At 34.7% G+C, this 20491-nt stretch overlaps 1 long non-coding RNA gene across 1 annotated transcript in view; it reads left to right on the top strand.

The window, feature by feature from the left end:
* Nucleotides 1–20491, top strand: part of A230006K03Rik (RIKEN cDNA A230006K03 gene) — a 301385-nt gene that overhangs the window by 16339 nt on the left and 264555 nt on the right. The window contains exons 2-6 of the long non-coding RNA NR_169189.1: nt 4285–4776; nt 5058–5098; nt 12483–12535; nt 15552–15625; nt 18771–18872. This is a non-coding gene — a long non-coding RNA (RIKEN cDNA A230006K03 gene). The remainder of the gene's footprint in view (nt 1–4284; nt 4777–5057; nt 5099–12482; nt 12536–15551; nt 15626–18770; nt 18873–20491) is intronic.

The raw sequence follows: 20491 nt of genomic DNA, 5'->3' as shown, positions 1-20491 counted from the left end.
TTGTTTACTTGCTCTCTTGTTCTTGTTTAAATAGTTGCTCTTATCCAGCCAATAAAAGATTAGATTTTTTTTTAATTATGAGAATTGGATAAAGAAATGTTTTTCATAACATTCCCTAAAAACAAAATCTAGGTTCATCAGGTTTTAGTTACAACTATTAAGTCTTGCAGTATAAGGTCCATAAGAGGTTAAAACTCATTCTGTAAAGTGATTCTTCATTATTCTGAGCACCAATACTGATCATCTTCCCAATTCCTTGGTTTCTCTGTTCAAGAGTGATATGTAGTATTTAGAATAACTCTTCTCCTGTTGCTCACACTATGTTTTTACTTTAAAATCTATGGTAAGTAGATTTCCTGTATTCTAGGAGATCTTTTCCAGTTGTGAAAAAAAAAAACACTGAGAACGTATTTGTATATAGAATATATGAAAATATCTGTAGGTCATACCATAGACGAAAACTTCTATCTTTATGATCAAAGCAACTGTCCCCTCCCCCTGCAATTTAGACATATCCTGTTAGTATGTTGATAAACATATCCCTGTAGAAGTTCTACTTTAGCTGGGTATGGTGGCACACGCCTTCAATCCCAGCACTCAGGAGGCAGAGGCAGGCAAATTTCTGAGTTCGAGGACAGCCTGGTCTACAAAGTGAATTCCAGGACAGCCAGAGCTATACAGAGAAAACCTGTCTTGAACCCCCCACACTCACACACACACAAAGAACTTCTACTTTAAAGTATTTGCTGTCTGTACAAGTCTAGATTGATCTAATTTTGAACACTTGTACACATGATTGTTTAATAAAATGTAATAGGTGATTTTGAAATTAAGAGAAAATTCATTTTGAAACCCAGAGAACTGTAGAACTGTGAGCAAATAGCAACGGCCTGAATACAGGCATACCATATTTGAAGTATGGTTGAGAAAATTTTTTTCCATTTTTTATTAGGTATTTAGCTCATTTACATTTCCAATGCTATACCAAAAGTCCCCATACCCCCCCACTCCCCTACCCACCCACTCCCCCTTTTTGGCCCTGGCATTCCCCTGTACTGGGGCATATAAAGTTTGCAAGTCCAATGGGGCCTCCCTTTGCAGTGATGGCTGACTAATTTGAAAGGACCAGTGATCTGCATGTAATTAATTTGTGGGATAATTTTCTATATCATGTACCTGGATACAAGTTTGATGATAGACCATGTATCTCTTATTTCTCAAAAGGAACTCCAACCTGTTTTTCTGTTATCCATACAGGACTAAAATACAAAGATGTGAGGAGAAAAAAATACTATCTTTCAACTGATAATTCTTTTAATTTCCCAGGGATTTCTGCAGATGACTGTCTTTCACAGTCCTTTTGTGGAAGCCAAAATGCTAATATCTCGGGAGTTTATCTTTGTCAACTTATGAAAGATCTTGGATTCTTTACTTATTTTATGCCCCCAGAAAAGAGCATTCAGTGTTACCTGTTTGTTTTTTTTTTTTTTTTTGAGAGTTCATCTTAATACTCTTAACAGTTATATGTTCCCAAGTGGTGTAGAATATACTTTTAAGGAAATTGTAGTGGAGACAGTTTCCATAAAAAGCCATAATCTCTCCTAAAGAAATATGTTCTGGTCCAACTTTGTGTTGGAGTTGTAATAATCCATAAATAGCCAATTTCCTTTGCTTTGTAAATTAGCCCAAGAGCCTCATTTGTTCCTCAGTGCAAATTTTGGTGAAATTTTTAATTAGTTTGCTATTAAATGCAGTATGAGACATGATTTGTTCTTTTCACCAGGAAAATTAATTTTATATAACAGCACTCAAGAAATTTTCGTGGTAAATTCAACTGTAATAATGTATTTTCCAAGAGAATTCATGCTTTCCTCGTGGTAGGGTTTGAGACAACCTACTGAAATCTAGTTGAATGAGGGAGTATATTTTGATTGGAAAATGCTTACATGATAGTTCTTCAAAATATTCATGAAGATTAAAAATGGCATTATTATTAAAATGGTAGTAAAATGGCATTATTAGTAGAACACTAATTAATAGAATAACTAATGTAGAGCAACAGAGCAGAGGATGTCTACATTCTTTTTAGTCTTGATCTTTGTCTTTATTGTTTGTCCTTAAAGATCAAATGCCCAGATTTCATAAGACTTTAAAGATTTTACTTATGGATGTATAAACCACTTCTGAGACACTTCTTTGTCTTGAAGGATATCATAATGACTTACTGTGTTTTAAATTGTGTCCTTTTATTTACATAGATGAATCTGTGGTACTTGAAACACTGGTGTTCGGGTTATTTTCACCATGTTTTAATAATCATGGAGAGCCTGAAATAAAGGGAACACTTGGTCAGAGTGTTGGATCATGTGGAAAACAAATATTATGAAATATCTAAAAATATTGCTAAAAGAATATAATTGCTATGATACCTATTCAGTGATTAGTAATCTTAAAATATTTAACAAACTGGCACTATACTATCATTGTAATGATATTGATGATTTTGTAAATACCAATCATTTTATACTATATAAGGACTAATTTGAATATGAATTTAACAGTAAGAATGAAAGAAGAAGAAGAAGCACAAGTATGACTGACCTCAGGCTTTCCCTCTTGAGAATCCTTCAAGCATTTGACTCTAATATTCATGTTATTAATCAGTTACATCATGAATGCTCCATAGAAAATAAAATAAAATAAAATAAATTAAAATAAAATAAAATAAAATAAATATATATTGTACTCCTTTTATCACACCCCTCCACATATCCATCAGTCCTCACATTATGTCAGGGAGTAGGAAATGGGATTAATGCCTATACCACTTTGAAATCATGCTGATTCAATATGTATATATCCTTAAACCACTGTTAAGTTTGTCTTCACCAAGTTTTCAGGATCATGGATAGTCTGACAGTATATGTGAAAGAGAGAGAGAGAGAGAAAGAGAGAGAGAGACAGACAGACAGACAGACAGACAGATGGACAGATGGACAGAAACAGAGAATAAATTATGACTATTTTTTATCATGATGAATCAGATTTGAAATTATGGAAAACTTCATACACCTGTCTGGTAACCACTTATCAGTATTGCATGTGAAAACTGTGGCAAAGTGTTTCCTTTTAATATGAAAATTAAATTTTTATATTACATATATTACATTTTGAGTTTTGTTTTTCTTGAAATAATTGTTATATTTTCTAAAATTTATATTGTTTTTTAGTGATTAGACTATGAAGTCAAACCTATAAACCAATATAACGTCCTAAAATTAGACATGATCTTCTGACTTTCTTTTTTTTTATTATTATTAGATATTTTCTTTATTTACATTTCAAATGTTATTCTGAACTTTCCCTATATCCTCCCCCTGCCTTGCTCACCTACCCACCCATTCCCACTTCTTGGCTCTGGCATTCCCATGTACTGGGGCATATAAAGTTTGCAAGACCAAGGGGCCAACTAGGCCATCTTCTGCTACATATGCAGCTAAATAGATGAGCTCTGGGGGTATTGGTTAGTTCATATTGTTGTTCCACCTATAGGATTGCAGACCCCTTAAGCTCCTTGGGTGCTTTCTGTAGCTCCTCCATTGGGGGCCCTGTGTTCCATCCTATAGATGATTATGAGCATCCACTTCTGTATTTGCTAGGCACTGGAATAGCCTCACAAGAGACAGCTTTATCAGGGTCCTTTCAGCAAAATCTTCTTGACATATGCAATAGTGTCTGGGTTTGGAGGCTGATTATGGGATGGATCCTCAGGTGGGGTAGTCTCTGGATGGTCCATCCTTTCAGCTTAACTCCAAACTGTGTCTCTGTAACTCCTTCCATGGGTATTTTGTTCCCTATTCTAAGGAGTAATGCCAGAAGCTGGAAAGAACGCAGATATCCCTCAACAGAGGAATGGATACAGAAAAACTGGTACATTTACACAATGGAGTACTACTCAGCTATTAAAAACAATGAATTTATGAAATTCTTGGGCAAATGGATTTATCTGGAGGATATCATCCATAGTAAGGTAACCCAATCACAGAAGTCACTTGATGTGCACTCACTGATAAGTGGATATTAGCCCAGAAACTTATAATACCCAAGATACATTTGCAAAGCACAGAAAATCAAGAGGAAGGAAGATCTTCTGATTTTCAAGGAAAGCTCATAGATCTCCATCTGGAATCCTGAGCAGAGAAACAAGTGATGGTTGCGTGGTGAAATATTTGATGTTTTAAAATCTGATATTCCTATTAACTATATTTCACGTTTAAATTACAGAGGAGGAGGAAGCGACAGCAACAACAACGGCGTCGACAGCAGCAGCAGGAACGACAGGAGCAGCAACAAGAGCAGCAGCGGCTGCGGCAGCAGCAGCAGCAGGAGCAGGAGCAGCAGCAGCAGCAGCAGGGGCAACAGCGGCAGCAGCAGCAGGGGCAGCAGCGGCAGCAGCAGCAGCAGCAGCAGCAGCAGCAGCAGCAGCAGTGCCAGCAGCAGCAGCAGCAGCAGTGCCAGCAGCAGCAGCAGCAGCAGCAGCAGTGCCAGCAGCAGCAGCAGCAGCAGTGCCAGCAGTGCCAGCAACTGCAGCAGCAGCAGCAGGAGCAGCAGCAGCAGCAACGTAGGAGGAGAAACAACAGGAGGAGCAGGAGGAGCAGGAAGAGTAAGAAGAGCAAGAGGAACAGGAAGACCAGAAACACCAGGAGGAGGAGGAGAAGAAATAATGAGTGATTGTGTCTACGTTTACGGGAAGAGTTTGATGTGGTAGAAATGTTGGTAAATATAATACCCAAACATGAAATTCTAATAAAATAATTGAAAGCCTTCAAAGTCGTACAAACACCACATACAGTATATATAGTAAATTGAAATGCTAATGTAACTTCCTAAATCAATTGCTGTTTTTGAAAATTGTTTCAAAAATTTGCTTCTCCACTTAGAAGTACGGCTGCTAGAGTCATACAGTCTATGTTAAGACTGTTTAGATTAGTGGTTTCATAAGGCTTAACATGTTGATCTGTTTTTTTATTTTTATTTTCTATTTTATTTTTGCATAGCTTCTTTGGAGAAATTTGTACTCAAAGAATTACTCATGTAGGTAAGACACTTTTTTTTTTTTTTACATTTACAGTAGGTTTGCATGACATATACCTAGCATGGTATTTGTATGCTTTTAAAATCTGTTATTCTATTGTTTCAGATGTCTACACTTAGTAACAGCAAGCTCAAAATTGTCTATTTGTGATAAAATTAGTAGTTCATTTTGACTATCATGATTGTAGTAGTTATTTGATTGAGTGCATGTACTCAGTGTAAGTAAAATGCATAAGACAGAGGGGGGGAGAGAGAGAGAGAGAGAGAGAGAGAGAGAGAGAGAGAGAGAGAGAGAGAGAGAGAATGAATAAAACTGAAACAGCATAGAAAAACTGTGGGAAAACTAAGGTTCTAAGTGTAGCACATCTCCTGTGGGATGTATGAAAGCTAACCACTCCTGTGTTCAGGATTTCTTCCCCATACCCTACCTCTCTTATGTAAACATTGTCAAAAATCTTGACCTTTTTATTTGGCCAATACTAACCTTTTTAATGTATAATACATATTTCAAATTTATTTAATTATGCTAATTGGAATATATTTTCAATCACTACTTCTGTGGCTACATATATCACCAGTTATTATTTTACTTAAGGCAAGAAGATGTAGCTTAAAAGATATTTTGGAATTTATTTTTTTTCTAAGTTTAGCATCATTTTATGGGAACCATTTTGAATTAATTATTTTATTATCTGAGCAGGAAAATGAATTTACATTTTATTCACTTCAATACATATATATTGTATACATTGCATACATATATATGTATAAGTGTATTTACATATATATAATCTTTATAATCAAAGACTTATTCATGTAGTTGTGACATATGTTTACATTTCATAAAACTAGGGTACTAATTTATTCATATATATGTATATATATGAAGAATTATATACAAATTTATTTATACATACTATATCTATACAGAGTTTATCATCATCTAAGATCTGTTATTATTGACTTAATTTTCTTAGTAACTTTTATATTTTAAATTATATAAGATCACAAAACATTGGAGTTTATTTATTCTACATTATGCATGCATTTTAGCATAAAGACTAGTGTTGGGTCCTTTGAACCTTCATTTGTATAACTCAACAAAACTGACATGACATTGTTTATCTGTAATCCCAGTTTGGGCTAGCTAGTCAATGAAGATTACTCATCTGAGATTATAGTGATCTAAGTTTAATTATAGACTGTTTCAGAATATATGGAGGAAATTGAATGGAAGGATATGAAATCTAGACCTCTTTCAACTACATACATGTGTACACACCTCATGCCGATTAAAATAAAGGAACAAGTATGTGTATGTATACTTCTACACACATGATATGGAATTAGAATATTTTGAAAAGTACTGTTATGTACTAGGACATAGAACTCATATAAGTAGGTTGAGTTGGCTTCAAACTCAGACAGATCCACATGATTTTAACCCTCTTTTTGCTAGGATTTATAAGACACAGACCACTACCATCGGCTTAATTGCAGGTTTTTGAGGAGTAAATTTTATTCCATTGAAGTATATATCTAAATATATAAGGATAGAAAATATCATAGTTACAATTATTACGAATAAAGAATGTGTATATCAAGATCTTCATTCAATTGTGATTTCAGGATGTTCTTTCAAAATTGACTATTGTGGATTTTCTTATGAATTTTAAATTGTTTGGCCATAGGCCCAACTGTAAATTACCTGTTCTTTGGATTACTATAGTCTAAATAGATTTTTTTAATTTGGAGCTTAGTCAAAATACTAAAATTCTAATCAATTAATCAGAACATTTAAAGTCAATTTTAGTAGTTTTAAAAATGTGCTTGTGGTCGTTATTAAATTATTTGAAATTGTTCTGTTAACAATTTCTTCTGCATCCAGAGATTTCATAATGAAAGCCTTTAAAAGACTCAAGTAAAATCTATTTCAAATCAGTGCTGTCAGTACTGAAAACTTGTTTTTATACAACTGGATTATAAGCTAGTTTCTGGTATATGAATGAGGTTAGGATATGAAATTAAACTGATTTCCTATTTTAATAGTAGAGGGATTTATATGGGTGATAAATACAAGACCCAGATCATCAAAACATTACATAACTTCTAACTCCATGTAAAACCATACAATTTTAACTGTAGATACAGATATCACAAAAAAGAATTGGAAAAATCTAATGCTGTTAGCATAACAAAATTTTGCATATAACTAAAATAAAATTAAATGAGAACGATTTGAATGTGATACTTTTGTTAATATTTCAGATATTGTTTTCTATATATAATGAAATGGCTAAGGTTTTGTTTGCAATTTTATTATATTTATTCATAATGTATATGAAAAGACTTCATTTACTAGTTTATTTTCATATGGATTAAGGCATCCTTCTGTTCTTTCAGATGTCATATGGTATCTTTCTTGGAAGAACTGTACATTATTCTTTTTTAATTTTTATTTTATTATTCATTTACAAACTGATAACAGCTCCATTCCTCTTCTTTCCTATTCCCACACTTAGAAATTACTCCCTACAACCACCCACATGTTTGTTTAAGGAAAGCAGACTCATCTTTGGCTATCACCCCACCTTGAGCCATCTTGTCCTGTAGGTCTAGGAACATCTTCTCCCAATGATGCACAACCAAATTTTTCATGTAGGGGGCAGAAATCCAATGGTAGGGAAAAAAAAGAACAACACAGCCCCTGCTCCATTTCATAGATGATCCAAAAGAAGACTAAGCACACATTTTCAACAAATGCATAAGGATTCTGGTCCAGGCCCTGAACAATCCCCGATTAGTAGCCCAGGGTCTTAGTACACAGGGTCCCATGTTTGTTAACTCTATGGGTCTACTTGTGGTGTCCTTTACACCTCTATATCGCTTAGTTTTAACTCCCACTCTTCCACAAGACTCCGTGGATGCTGTACCTGTTGTTTGACTGTGGGTTAATATGTCAGTCTCCATCAGCAGGTAGTTGAAGCCTCTCATAAAACAATGATGTTAGTTTCCTGTCTGCCAGCATAGCAGAGTATCAGTAGCCATGTCAGGATGTCCTTTTCACATGACATTGGTCTCAGTTGAGGAAATCATCAGGTGGCTCTTCCCTTACTCTCTGCTCCGTCTTCACCATGGCACATTTGTAGGCATGACAAATATTGTGTTGAATGCTTTTTACGTTAATTGTTGCAATTCTTTTCTCTAGAAGCCTTGTTTTGCTATAGTAGGTGGTCAATTCAGTCTCTTTACACGCCTCTGATAGGAGTCTCATCTAAAATCACCCTCCTATAATACATGTATCCTCTCCTAACCTGTTTCCATCTAGTCATCAGATGCTTCTCCAACTGTTTCTATTCTTATTCCCAGTCCTCTCTTGCCTCCCCTCATTCCAAACATGATCACCATCGATAGTCCCCTTGTCACCTCCTAATCTATTCTGTTCTGTCTCTCTATCCACCTCAGATGAATATCTAGTTATGAGTGAGATTTGTGTATCCTGGCTTTGGACTTCCTTATTGTCTAGTTTTGTTGGTTTTGTGGATTATACCATATTTCTCCCGTATTTTATGGCTAAGGACTACTCATAAATGTGTACATATCATTCAGCTCTTTGTTACCCCCACTCACAATCTTATTCTCAATTTCTATCCATATCCCTGCAAAATTCATGATGTCTTTGTTTTTAATATATGAATAGTATTCCGATGTATAGATGTACCATATTCTCTTTATTCATTTTTCTATTAAGGGACAATTAGGTTATTTCCAGCTTCTTTCTATCATGAAAAAGGGTGGTATGAATGAAGTTGAGAAGTGTTCCTGTGGTATAATGTGACATCTTTTGTCTATATGCCCAGAAGTGGTATAGCTGGGTCTTCGGTAGACCTAGTCCCATTTTCCTGAGGGATTTTAAAATTGATTTCCAAAGTTGTTGTAAAAGTTTGCCTCTCACTGTAAATGGAGGAATATTCTCCTTACTCTATGTCTTTACCAGTATTTACTATCACATGAAATTTTGATCTTGGACATTTTGACCAGTATAAGATTGAATTTTAGTGTCCTTTTGATTTGCATTTCCCTGGTGACTAAGGATGTTGAACATTTCTTTAAACTACACCATTATTTACAAACGCTCTCAGCACTTACTTTAAGTTTGATTATGTAATATTTATCTATATATAATTTTATTTGTAGTTTAAAGCATGCATATGTTACATTTACCTCAGTGTTGGCTTAATGCATATTATATATGTCTGATACAGAGTCTCACTGTGCTGTCATCTGAGACTTCAAGTTCATTACTGAACCCATGCTTCCTCTCAGCTTCATGAGAAGATCACTACAGATACAGATCACCACTTTTAGCTAGTGGTATTGTAAAAAATCTCCATTACTGGATTTTAATTTTGTTTGCTTGTGTAAAATTAAATCAAAATTTTATATTTTCTCACATACTACAGGTTTGTTACATCACATTTAGATCTAATCATATTTTTATTACTAGCCATGTTTTTAAACTACAAAAGATATTTTAACACTGAAATATTTTTAATATTTTATTTTTCATTATTTAAATAAATATTTAATCAATTATTCAATTATATTATAACACTACTCCAAGTTCTTCAGATCCTCTCCTATTTTTCACAATATTTTAAGCTCTTTGGCAAAAAAAAAAAAATACAAAAATCCAAATGAAAACAATCCCTTCAAAATCAGAAAAGGAAACCACAATCAAAATAAACAATTAAAAAAAAAACCAAACAAACAATAAGAAACATAACAAAAAGGAAAAAAATCACTAAACTATAACAATGTAAAAGTACACTGAAAAAATGAGAAAACTCTGGAGTCCAATTATTTGTTGATGAATTTCCACTGAACCTGAGGCCTGTGCTACTTGATTTACCTTTTTTCATTATGGAAAACTAAATTTGATGTCATTGAGTGGTTATATTTGAGAGCTCTGTTGTTAACCTTTAATCTAGTGCTCACATTTTCATATATATATAATTTTCCATCCATTCATTCATTTTTTAAAGATATAAGGTTTTTAAATATAATAAAATAAAACAAAAGTTACCTATAGTATAAAGAGACTAATCTATATTGCCTTGGAGGTACTCCCTATCTCATTGAAACTGTATTTTAAAGTTAATTGGGTCCACACAACTTGTTTCAAGGAAGGGATATGCAAGTAACTTCTGGGATCATGCCTCCAGTTAATTCTGATTGGAAATAAAGGTTACAGGAGGTAAGAGTAGGGGAGGAGAGAACACTGCAGGGTTTAAGGTTCCCATGTTTGGAACAATGATGAAGAGGAAGGAGAGAGAGATGCAATGTCTGAGGAGTGTGCAGGAGAGAACATCAGAGCCATCATGTAAAGAAGTGTGGAAAACTTGGCCTGGAGGGCTGATCAATTACATCAAGAACAACAGAAACAGAAGACAGAAATTAGTAAATAGTAACTCAGAGTTATATGTGGGGGTAGATTCTAATAGCAAAGAAGTTAGTCAGTTTCTCAGCTATTGTGCTGTTAAGGTTGCCTGTATTTCATTCAGGAACATAAATCATTGGATCAGGTAGTAACCAATGAAAGATTAAGTTAAAAATAAATATTATAATTCTGATAATGACATTGGGGCAAGGAAAATCAACAGAAAGACCTGAACCCAAGGCAAAACATAGTAATCAAAGACCCACTTAAATGTATACTGAAAGATCCCATAAAATCCCTTATGTGGAAGCTATAGTATTTGTGGAAAGAATTTAGTACATTCTGAAAAACCCTGGAATGTTGCAGTAAATTACTCCAACCCAAATATGCCCCGGCAATGAAAGCACAACACAGTTAATATGATTACATGTTGAGCGCCAAGATTTGGCAGATCTACCACTACACTACCATCTTCCACATCCCTTAAAACTTGTGGTTTCTCCAGGCCACGTGCTTCTGCTCATCTTTTCTTCTTTTTCCACCTCCGCTGCATCCTCTCCCTCTTCCATTTTGTCCTTTTCATCTCTCCCTCACCTTCTGCTCCACTTTCCCATTTATGTGCCCAATCATAAGCTCTCCTCTTTTTTATAAATTAAAGTAGGAAGCAGGTTTACAGGAAATCACCTGAGTTCTGACTTCAGCCACTCAGCCACTCACAGGAGAATGGAATTAATATCAAATATAATTACCCCCAGGGTTATCTATAACACTGGAATGTAGCAGTTTAAGGACAATGTGGGCACTGACTTGACATGTTCACTTTAATGAAATTTCTAAGCACCTTCATCAACATGGGAATGTGATGTCAACTTGGGAAGAGGACCCAATAATTTTAACAACAATTTGGGTTGTTTGGAAATTTCTGTTCTGTTTATAACAGACCTTTTTGCCCATAACTCAATTAAATATAAACCAGTTCCAGAAATGGGAGTTTTGTAGTCTGACAAGTGATGGCCAATTGAGACAAATTATTTGATGATTTCTTTTAAATACACACAGACAAACACAAAAACACACATGCAAACACACACACACACACACACACACACACACACACACACACATATATATATATATATATATATATATATATATATATATATATATATATATATATATAAATTTATAACATTTTAATTGTATTATGTTTCCTTACTACCTCACCAGTACTCCTCAAGTGCCAGGTTTCTTTTTTCTTTCCTACATGACTTCTTTCCAAAATCCAGTCTCCTTACCATAGCTGTTTCTCTGTTTTGTTTTTCACATGCAACCCTCTTTTCCCATTCCCCACTTGAATCTTCCCCTATTCCCATATCAGTTACTTTTTTTCTAGTCTCTAAACTCTGTCAAAGTATGCTTTATGAAGCTTGTATATTACGTGATTTATAAAAAAAGAAAACAAAAGTCTTTAATTTACTTTACCTAATAACTGCCCTGAATACAACTTCTGGGACAATGTTCAATGGAAGTGGCTACAATGTGTAACATATGATTTTAAAAGGGCAGATATAAAGAGGTATCTATTATCTGTATATGTTAGTATTCTACTTATGTGTATGTAATTTCATTTCTGTAAATATTATTTTAATTATTTTTCAAATCATGAAAGTGACTAGTTATTTTCAAAGATTTTAATTTACTTCTACTGAACATTGAAATGATCATGTAGTCCTTTGTCATTATTTGTATTAATACAGTATTTTAAATGAGCTCTTTATATATGTTAAGCTATTCCTACGTATTTACATTTACAATAGTATAAAATGTTTATATCTGCTTGATGGTTTGGATTGTATTTGTTAGTATATAACTTCATTTTTTAATTACTTGATGTTTTCCACGCAATATGCTTTAACTAATGTCTTTCCATTTTTCCACCTACTCCCAGATATTCCTCTCTCCCTGCCAATAAAATTTCATCCACCTTTGGTTGTGTACAAGGTAATAATCTCTGTGTCTGTCTCACCATCCCAAGAATAAAAACAAAACAACAAAAAATGCCAAATTAATTACATAGCAAGTCAAAAATGTAAAAAATAAAATGTATCAAATACCCACAAAAGAACAATGAAACAAAATGGATCTGTTTTCAGTGTTCCAGTCTTTGGGGCATGTCCTGGAATGTGTGTGATATAACCAGTAGCACTCCATTGGAAAAAAATTGACTTTAGCCTTTCTGCACAGCAGGTATCAATTACAAATAGTGTCTTGGTTAAGGATGGTACGTTGTGTCTAATTTCATATCTTAGTACTAGTATTTCTGTTTGTTTTGAACCTCTGCTGGCCCTATGTTCACTGCTATAACCTCTGACTTCCTATATCCATCACGGGAGAAAAAGATTGATGAATACATCCAAGTAAAGGCATAGTACTCCAAAGTATGTGGATATAGAAGGTCTCATATCCTTGTACTCACAGACGACTTAATTAAACTGCTGTTATTAAAATATGAGATAGTATAAGAAGTTAGGTGGAATTTTGGTACTGGTGTTGTGGGGATAGATATTCAAGGATAGGGAACTTGTTATAATTTTTTCAAACACAACCTATTCAAATAATAATATAGCATCAATTATTTTATCAAGACTGACTGTTACTAATAGGTGATATCATAATTTTTCACAAGGATGCACACATGTGTGCAAGAGTAAAATTAATGCACAACAAAAAATTGTTGAGAATGTGCACGTGTGTGTGTGTGTATATATATACACACACACACATGCATACATATATTTTTCCTTTCTAAAATAAATATTGTATATTATTTCTTTATCATTATATCACTCACGAATATTCTGATTTAATTCGATGTATTTCCTGAAAAGGGAATAGACCAAATATTTCGTTTTAGTGTCCAAGATGATTTTTGGAGGACATGATAATAGAGATTAATGTGTTATATACTGGTATAATTTGTCATTATAATCATTGAAATTGTGAAAACTGACTCAATCATATCATGATTAATCAAACGCAAGTTTCATTTGAGTACCCAGAGTCACAATCAGAAAATTGCAGATGGAAATTAATGTGTTCCTAGAGATACCCAGAATCTACTCATTTTCAGATTCCAGACACAGGATCAGTAATCAGACACTAATGACAGTTTTTGCTCCACTTCTAATTGAGCAGAAAGCTCATAATAAATAGCAGTTTTCCTGCTCTTCCACTTTCTATATTCTCGTGCTGAGGGAGCAGTAGATGAATCAGTATTTCAGATCTGGAACACCAGTATTTTGCTTTCACTTTCTATCTGAAAGCTAATTACTGAGTGGTGTATAATCCATTCACTTTTGGATGCAAAATCTCCTCTAATCAAATACAATACCAGTCTATAGTGAGAGTTTTTACAAGTCAGGCTCCTTCGTATAATTTATGTCTCAATTGGTTCTGCTATATCAAAGCTTACCTTTGAGTAGCTCAAGAGAAGGAAGACTATTCCCAAAATCTACAGGAGTCAGAGAAAATTAGAAGCAGAAATAGTTTGTTTGATTCACAGGATTACAGTTCTGTGTTAATAAACCCTGTCTCCTGTGCAAGAAATGGGTGTGTTTGTCTGAAACCAATAATTCTGCTTAATATATGGCAGGTTGTTTTGTGTGTGTCTTGGAATACTGCGTCATTTTCAACATACATGATTCAATTTCAAAATCAATTTCTGAACAGGAACAAGGATTTTCTAAGGGAGACCATTGTGAAGATTTGCTATAGCTCTAAGTCCCTCGAGACACACCAATGGACAGGCTCTGTCTCTGATGAACCCCATCTATCAGGTTGCATCTGCAGAACACTTTAATTGCATTAACAGCTGAATCCAGCTTGTTGTCCTACTGAGTAAAAGAACAAGCTCTGAACTTGAAACGCTGAAAATTTCCAGAAAATCTCTGCCCCTTAAGAGCTTAATATGAAAGAGATCTTCTATTCTAGTAAGTTCTTGCTTCCTCTAGGATGAGCACAGGAAGCCATCCTGTTGGTCTTTCCCTCACAATAAATGTGAGAGCATGACACAAGAGGGTTCAGAGGAGAAGAATTTAGCAGGAAGTAATTAGATGCTAGCAATCACCCATTCTCTCCCCTTAAGGTTTATTAATAATATACAATATGACAAATTGTTAACTGTGTGGGGAACACAGGCATCCACCCTCTGGCACAATTACCTCCAATCACCATGTTCCACCTACAGATCACTCGGCCTACCCTCTCTACACAGCACTACAGTGGAAAAAAAACTAAATTTATGCCTTAAAGTCCACTAAGCACCATTCTGAAAATGTCCAGAAAGCTCTGTCCCTCAAAAATTCCTTATATAATCCTTGTTTTCTGCTCAGGTCTCTGATGGTTCTAGCCTGAACAGGGGCAGCCATCTTTCTGCATCTTTATCTTCCCAGTATATCTCCTGTTTGTGTTTTGATATGTGCTGTGATATTCTAGTAAACTTTGGCTCTCAAATGCCAGGATAAGAGCTTCCTTAGAGATGTGATATTTTCAAAGGCAGGGAAAGTTCTTTCCTGGCCTACTGACAGTATCACCTCTTTGAGTTTTAGAATTTTCATACCCTATGATCATGTTTGTTGCATGAGATCTTCTTAGAACAAAAAAAAAAAAAAAAAGAACACTATCAGTCTTATTTGTAATTATTCTAGTGTCAACAAGGGTCTCAGAGATTCAGCTTTTCCAATCTGTGATATATAGTAATGGATAAATTGTTATTGCACTTTGGAAAATATTAGTTTTTATAGTTTTACTCTGTTCCTTGTCTATCCATTTTTTTCCCTATGGAGTCAGACAAGTAATTAGAGTATTAGAAAATCAATTGCCTTTCTGTTGTAAAAAATTATTATTCCAAACTTCATGAGAGAGAAAATTACCCACCTAATTTACTTGTCATTCTTTGAAAATTAATCTTCCAGCGACAGGCCACTATCACCTCATTCTCATTCTGTTCACACTTCAGGAAGCTATTGTGTGTCCAAAGAGTCCTCAGGAAGAGAGGCATGGATACTCTTCAGCAAAGATGTAACACAACAGGTATGATTAGGAAACTTTAGTTTCCTGGGGTCATGTTAACATATGGGATAAAATGTAGCAACTCTAAAGGATCCATATAGAACAGGAGCAGGGGTTGTTTGGCTGGACTTTCTGGCAGTTGACTGTTATAACCTTGTAGACTCCCATCTAAACATGTGTCCTTTCTCCTCTTCAGCTTCCTTTATTCCTGATTGTATATGCAAAGAAGCTTCTGGACTTAGTAAAGACAATGGGAAGAAATTGTTAATAAATAACTAAGCATGCCGGGCGTGGTGGCACATGCCTTAATTCCAGCACTCAGGAGGCAGAGGCAGGCGGATTTCTGAGTTCGAGGTCAGCCTGGTCTACAAAGTGAGTTCCAGGACAGCCAGGGCTATACAGAGAAACCCTGTCCCGAACAAAAAAAAGAAAAAAAAAGAAAAAAAAAGAAAAAAGACAAACAAAAACAAAACAAAACAAAAACAAACAAACAAACAAACAAAATGAAGCATGTGACTAATTGAAGAAAGTTTGATTAAATATCTAAAGACTTGAGTCATCAATGCAGAACTAAAATAATGAGTATTAGTGGAAAATATTTTTACTTCACCTAAAGGAGAGGACAGTTTTTGAAACTTTGTGACTATGGCACCAAGACTGCTAAATCATGGAAACATTTAGAGTAGTCCCAAGTTAGATCCTACATAATCCCTAGAAATAGCAAATAAACAAAAACAAATCAGCCTATGTGGTTGGGGGATTGAAATTATATATTTCATTTATTCTTATACACACACACACACACACACACACACACACACACACACACACACACATATATATATATATATATATATATATATATATATATATATATATATTTACAACTCCTTCTTCCATTATTTGTAAAGCCTAAATGACATGGAAAATAATTTCTTTATGCTAGCTGCTTGGTTTTCTTCCTTGATTTATAGTTATTTTAACATAAACAAGTAAGGAATTTCACTAACTAACTAACCATATATATATATATATATATATATATATATATATATATATATATATATTGAACTATCGAATCATTATATATTTGCTTGCTTTCATTCTTGTGAATTAGATAAAAATGAATAAACTGGAATTCTTACTCCCATATTCACCTCCCTATCCTTGTCACATTCCCAAAGAGTCTCTGTCCCCCATATTCACTCTTCTTCCATTTCACTTCAGGAAATAAAGCCTAAATTGTACCTGGCAGAACAAATTAGAAATGATATAAGGGCACAATCTTTCATATTAAGCCTGCACTAGGTAACACACTAGGAAAAAGAAAAAAAAATCCCCCCAAATAAGCAGAGCAAGGGGAACTCCACATAAAAGATAGAAGAAAACATGTAGAAACTATTGTGAACAAGGATTCTATGAGAAAACAGCCCATATAATATAATTAGGATGATAATAGCAGCTCAGAGACTGAAGAGTATATAAAAGATGATTTAGGTGTCTGATTTAGGTCACTAAATACATTATGTGTATCTAGCTTTGTGTTCTTCCAGGACTCTGAACTGCAGAAATGGTGCAATGTCTCAGAGTCTGTTATAAAGATCCTAAGAGAACACAAATGCCAGCCCAAGCTACTATACCCAGCAAAACTTTCAATTACCATAGATGGAGAAACCAAGATATTCCATGACAAAACCAAATTTACACAGTATCTTTCCACAAATCCAGCCCTTCAATAGATAATAAAGGGAAAAATCCAACACAAAGAGGGAAAGTAAGCTTGAAAAAAAGCAAGAAATAATCTTTCAACAAAACCAAAGAAGATGGCCACATGAACAGAATCCCAACTCTAACAACAAAAATAATAGGACGCAGCAATAACTTTTCTTTGATATCTCTTAATATCAATGGACTCAGTTCTCCAATAAAAAGACAGACTAAGCTTCCTCTGAAATCCTGACATCCTGCTGTGACCAAGTTCCAGGGATCTTGGAATCCTAAGGCCTAGGTGTCATACAGCGCCTGGAACTCGTACCTCCTCTGTGGTCCATGGGGCTGTGTTTTAAACCAAGTTAGACCAGTTGCAACCAGAAGGATCCTGAGCTGCTGGTCAGGAGGGGATCCTGTGTCCTTGCTCCTGCTAGACCTAGGCACTTCCAGTTATTTTTTTTTTGTTTGTTTGTTTGTTTGTTTGGTTTTTTTGGTTATTTTTTTTGGGGGGGGAACAGATATTGTGTTCTACTCACCAGTGATCCTAAGACACTGGGTGTGCTAGGGAAAGGGGCAGGGGTGGAGAGTCCTCCGGGGACCTTGGAACCATCCGCAGATTTCGTGCCCAAGGTGGCCCAGAGCTGATGCCCACTGGAAGGAACCAGAGCTGCTGGTCAGGTGGGTTTCCTGTGTCTGTGCTCCTGTTGGCACAGGCCCTCAGGATTGTTTTGGAACAGATGTTGCTTTCCACTCACCAGTGATCCTGAGATCCTAGGCATGATAGGGTACCTGGGGCATGAAGAGTCCTCTGGGGATCATGGGACCATCTACCAAGCTAGCTCTGACCTAGGGAAAATATTTTCTTTTGCAACATTTAGGAAAAAAGCACCACTCCTAAATAAGTAGCCAATAAGCTATGATTTGCAAAGGTGATCAGGAGAATTTTTTTCATCTAGAAGCAAATATCAGTAGAAAATTTATATTTCTTTGCTCTTGGCACAAAATGGAGGAGTTTTAGCCATTATTTACAATAATCATCCTGGAAAATAAATATTAGAACGTTTTATAGATGGTAGGTTATGAGAAAACTGAGAACGAGTTTGAGAAAAAAAGTGATGGATTATTTGATATGAGAAATGTTATTGACAACTGAAAAAATATTGAATATGAGAGTGGATTTTAAAGAGAAAAATTTACATACTTGTTTTTCTCTATTAAGGTTTATTCTATTTAGGTGTGAACAATGGCTGGGGCATGGTCAGTTTAATTGTCATTGAGATATTTCACTTATTTGAGCCAACTGGGGTAGGACAGCAATGCCTTTCCATTGGCATTTCTTAATTATGGGCAAATGTTTAGCTCATGCACTCGATATAACACATCAGGGGAAAAAATCACTGAACATCTAAAAAGGCAAGACATCTCCTTCTCTGTGTAATGATAATTCTATTTGTAGGCAAGGAGACGGATCCCAGAGAGACTGCTGGAATAAATTTGGAGTTGAGTGAGAAAAAAGATGGTAGGCTTACACCTTTGGCATTTACATCTAACATATTTGGTAAGTTGGATAAACAGAATAGAAATTGAGATGATGGTTCTTTTTAGTTTCTGTTGCTTGTTTTATTTGTTTAAATTATAAGTGCACCTAGGAAAAAACAATACATGACTCTTATAACCTTAGTTGACATAGAGCAATGAGAATCAGAAAGGTATTACGTAAATAAAAGTTGACATTATGATCAGGTTTCATAAGAAATTTAGTATAAAAAACAGAAGTTCTTAATAGATTAAAACAAATGATCTTTGACTAAGGAAAAATATCTCTAAAAGACAAAATTTTTGATTTTGGAAGAGGCACACAAAGGATCTGATGAACAATTATGACATGATTATCATAATCTAGGGAACCAGTATGACACCTATGTCTATTGTGTTGTCCTATGTAGAATAGATTAAGATTCAATGTTTTTGCTGAGCCTATTCATAGAACAGTATATTTATATACTTGGAAATGGCTTCGTAGATCTAAGACCATTTTGCAATATGTTAAATGTAAGTAAAATGTAAGCAGAGGAAAATATTTATCTTGGACACTTGAAGCCAACTGTGAAAAGATTTGTGTTGAATCTGAGTTCCTAAAGATAAAATGATGCACATCAATCTCTTTTCTTGTGATGCAGTTGGAGAATCTAAAGCCTGACAAAACGTTAATAGAATGCATCCATAATGAACCATTATATATATTAAAAACAACTCTGTTCATCATATGGACAGTAGAGCCTATATAGGATATAGGTGGATCTCTACCAAGGGTAGTTATAATGCTTTCCCTACTATCACAAGTACAAAATTTCCAAGAAGCACTCATATAGACATATGGCATGCACTACAGATAGCCGTTTGAAAGTATATTCCATAAAGTTGGATGATGTTTTCTCACTTATTGAAAATGAAAATTTATGAACTAGTCTAGAAGTAGTGCATGGGGAAGATGACTAAGAAGCAAATGTTATATACAGACCAAGAAGGCAGCAGGAACTACATTAATCACATCAATTACTGATGGAGTAAAGAGAGAGAGAGCTCTGCAGGAAATCTCTAAGAAATGGAAGGGTAATGACTCAGAGAGAATGACTGAAGTTTTAACACACCTAATTAAATAAGTTCCCTATACTCACTGCATTTTTACACTATTAAAAGGTGGAAAGTAAACTGATGATAACAGATCAAAATTACACATGCTCTAGCTTATATTTAATGTTAAAATCTGATTAGTTATAATATTTTGTAAAATTATAAGAACAAAGATGAATTATAAAGTAATTCACCAAATTTATTATCTCTGCATACTACTATAGGATAGTGGCTCAGGCTTTTGTGTCATTGTTCTGCCCATACTCTGCTTACACTGAGGTGCTTGTTTGTTTTTGCATAGATAGCACAATGACAATCTCTGAATATTCTTCAGATTTGGAGACTCATTTTCTGTCTTAAAATGCTAGTTCACAAAGGGTACAAAGGACAGAGTTTGCTGTAGAATTCTTGGTAACTTATGTGGTATGATGCAGAAGTGAAACCTAACAAAGTTATCAGGAATGCTAAAATAGTCTTTGTCCTTAAATACTAACTAAAATATAAACAAATGATAAAGCCGGGCAGTAGTGGAGCATGCCTTAA

Source organism: Mus musculus, chromosome 7, assembly GCF_000001635.26.
Source record: "Mus musculus strain C57BL/6J chromosome 7, GRCm38.p6 C57BL/6J".
NCBI classification, from domain to species: Eukaryota; Metazoa; Chordata; class Mammalia; order Rodentia; family Muridae; genus Mus; species Mus musculus.
Note: the sequence above shows the minus strand (reverse complement) of the source record. Positions and strands in the feature narration are given on the sequence as shown.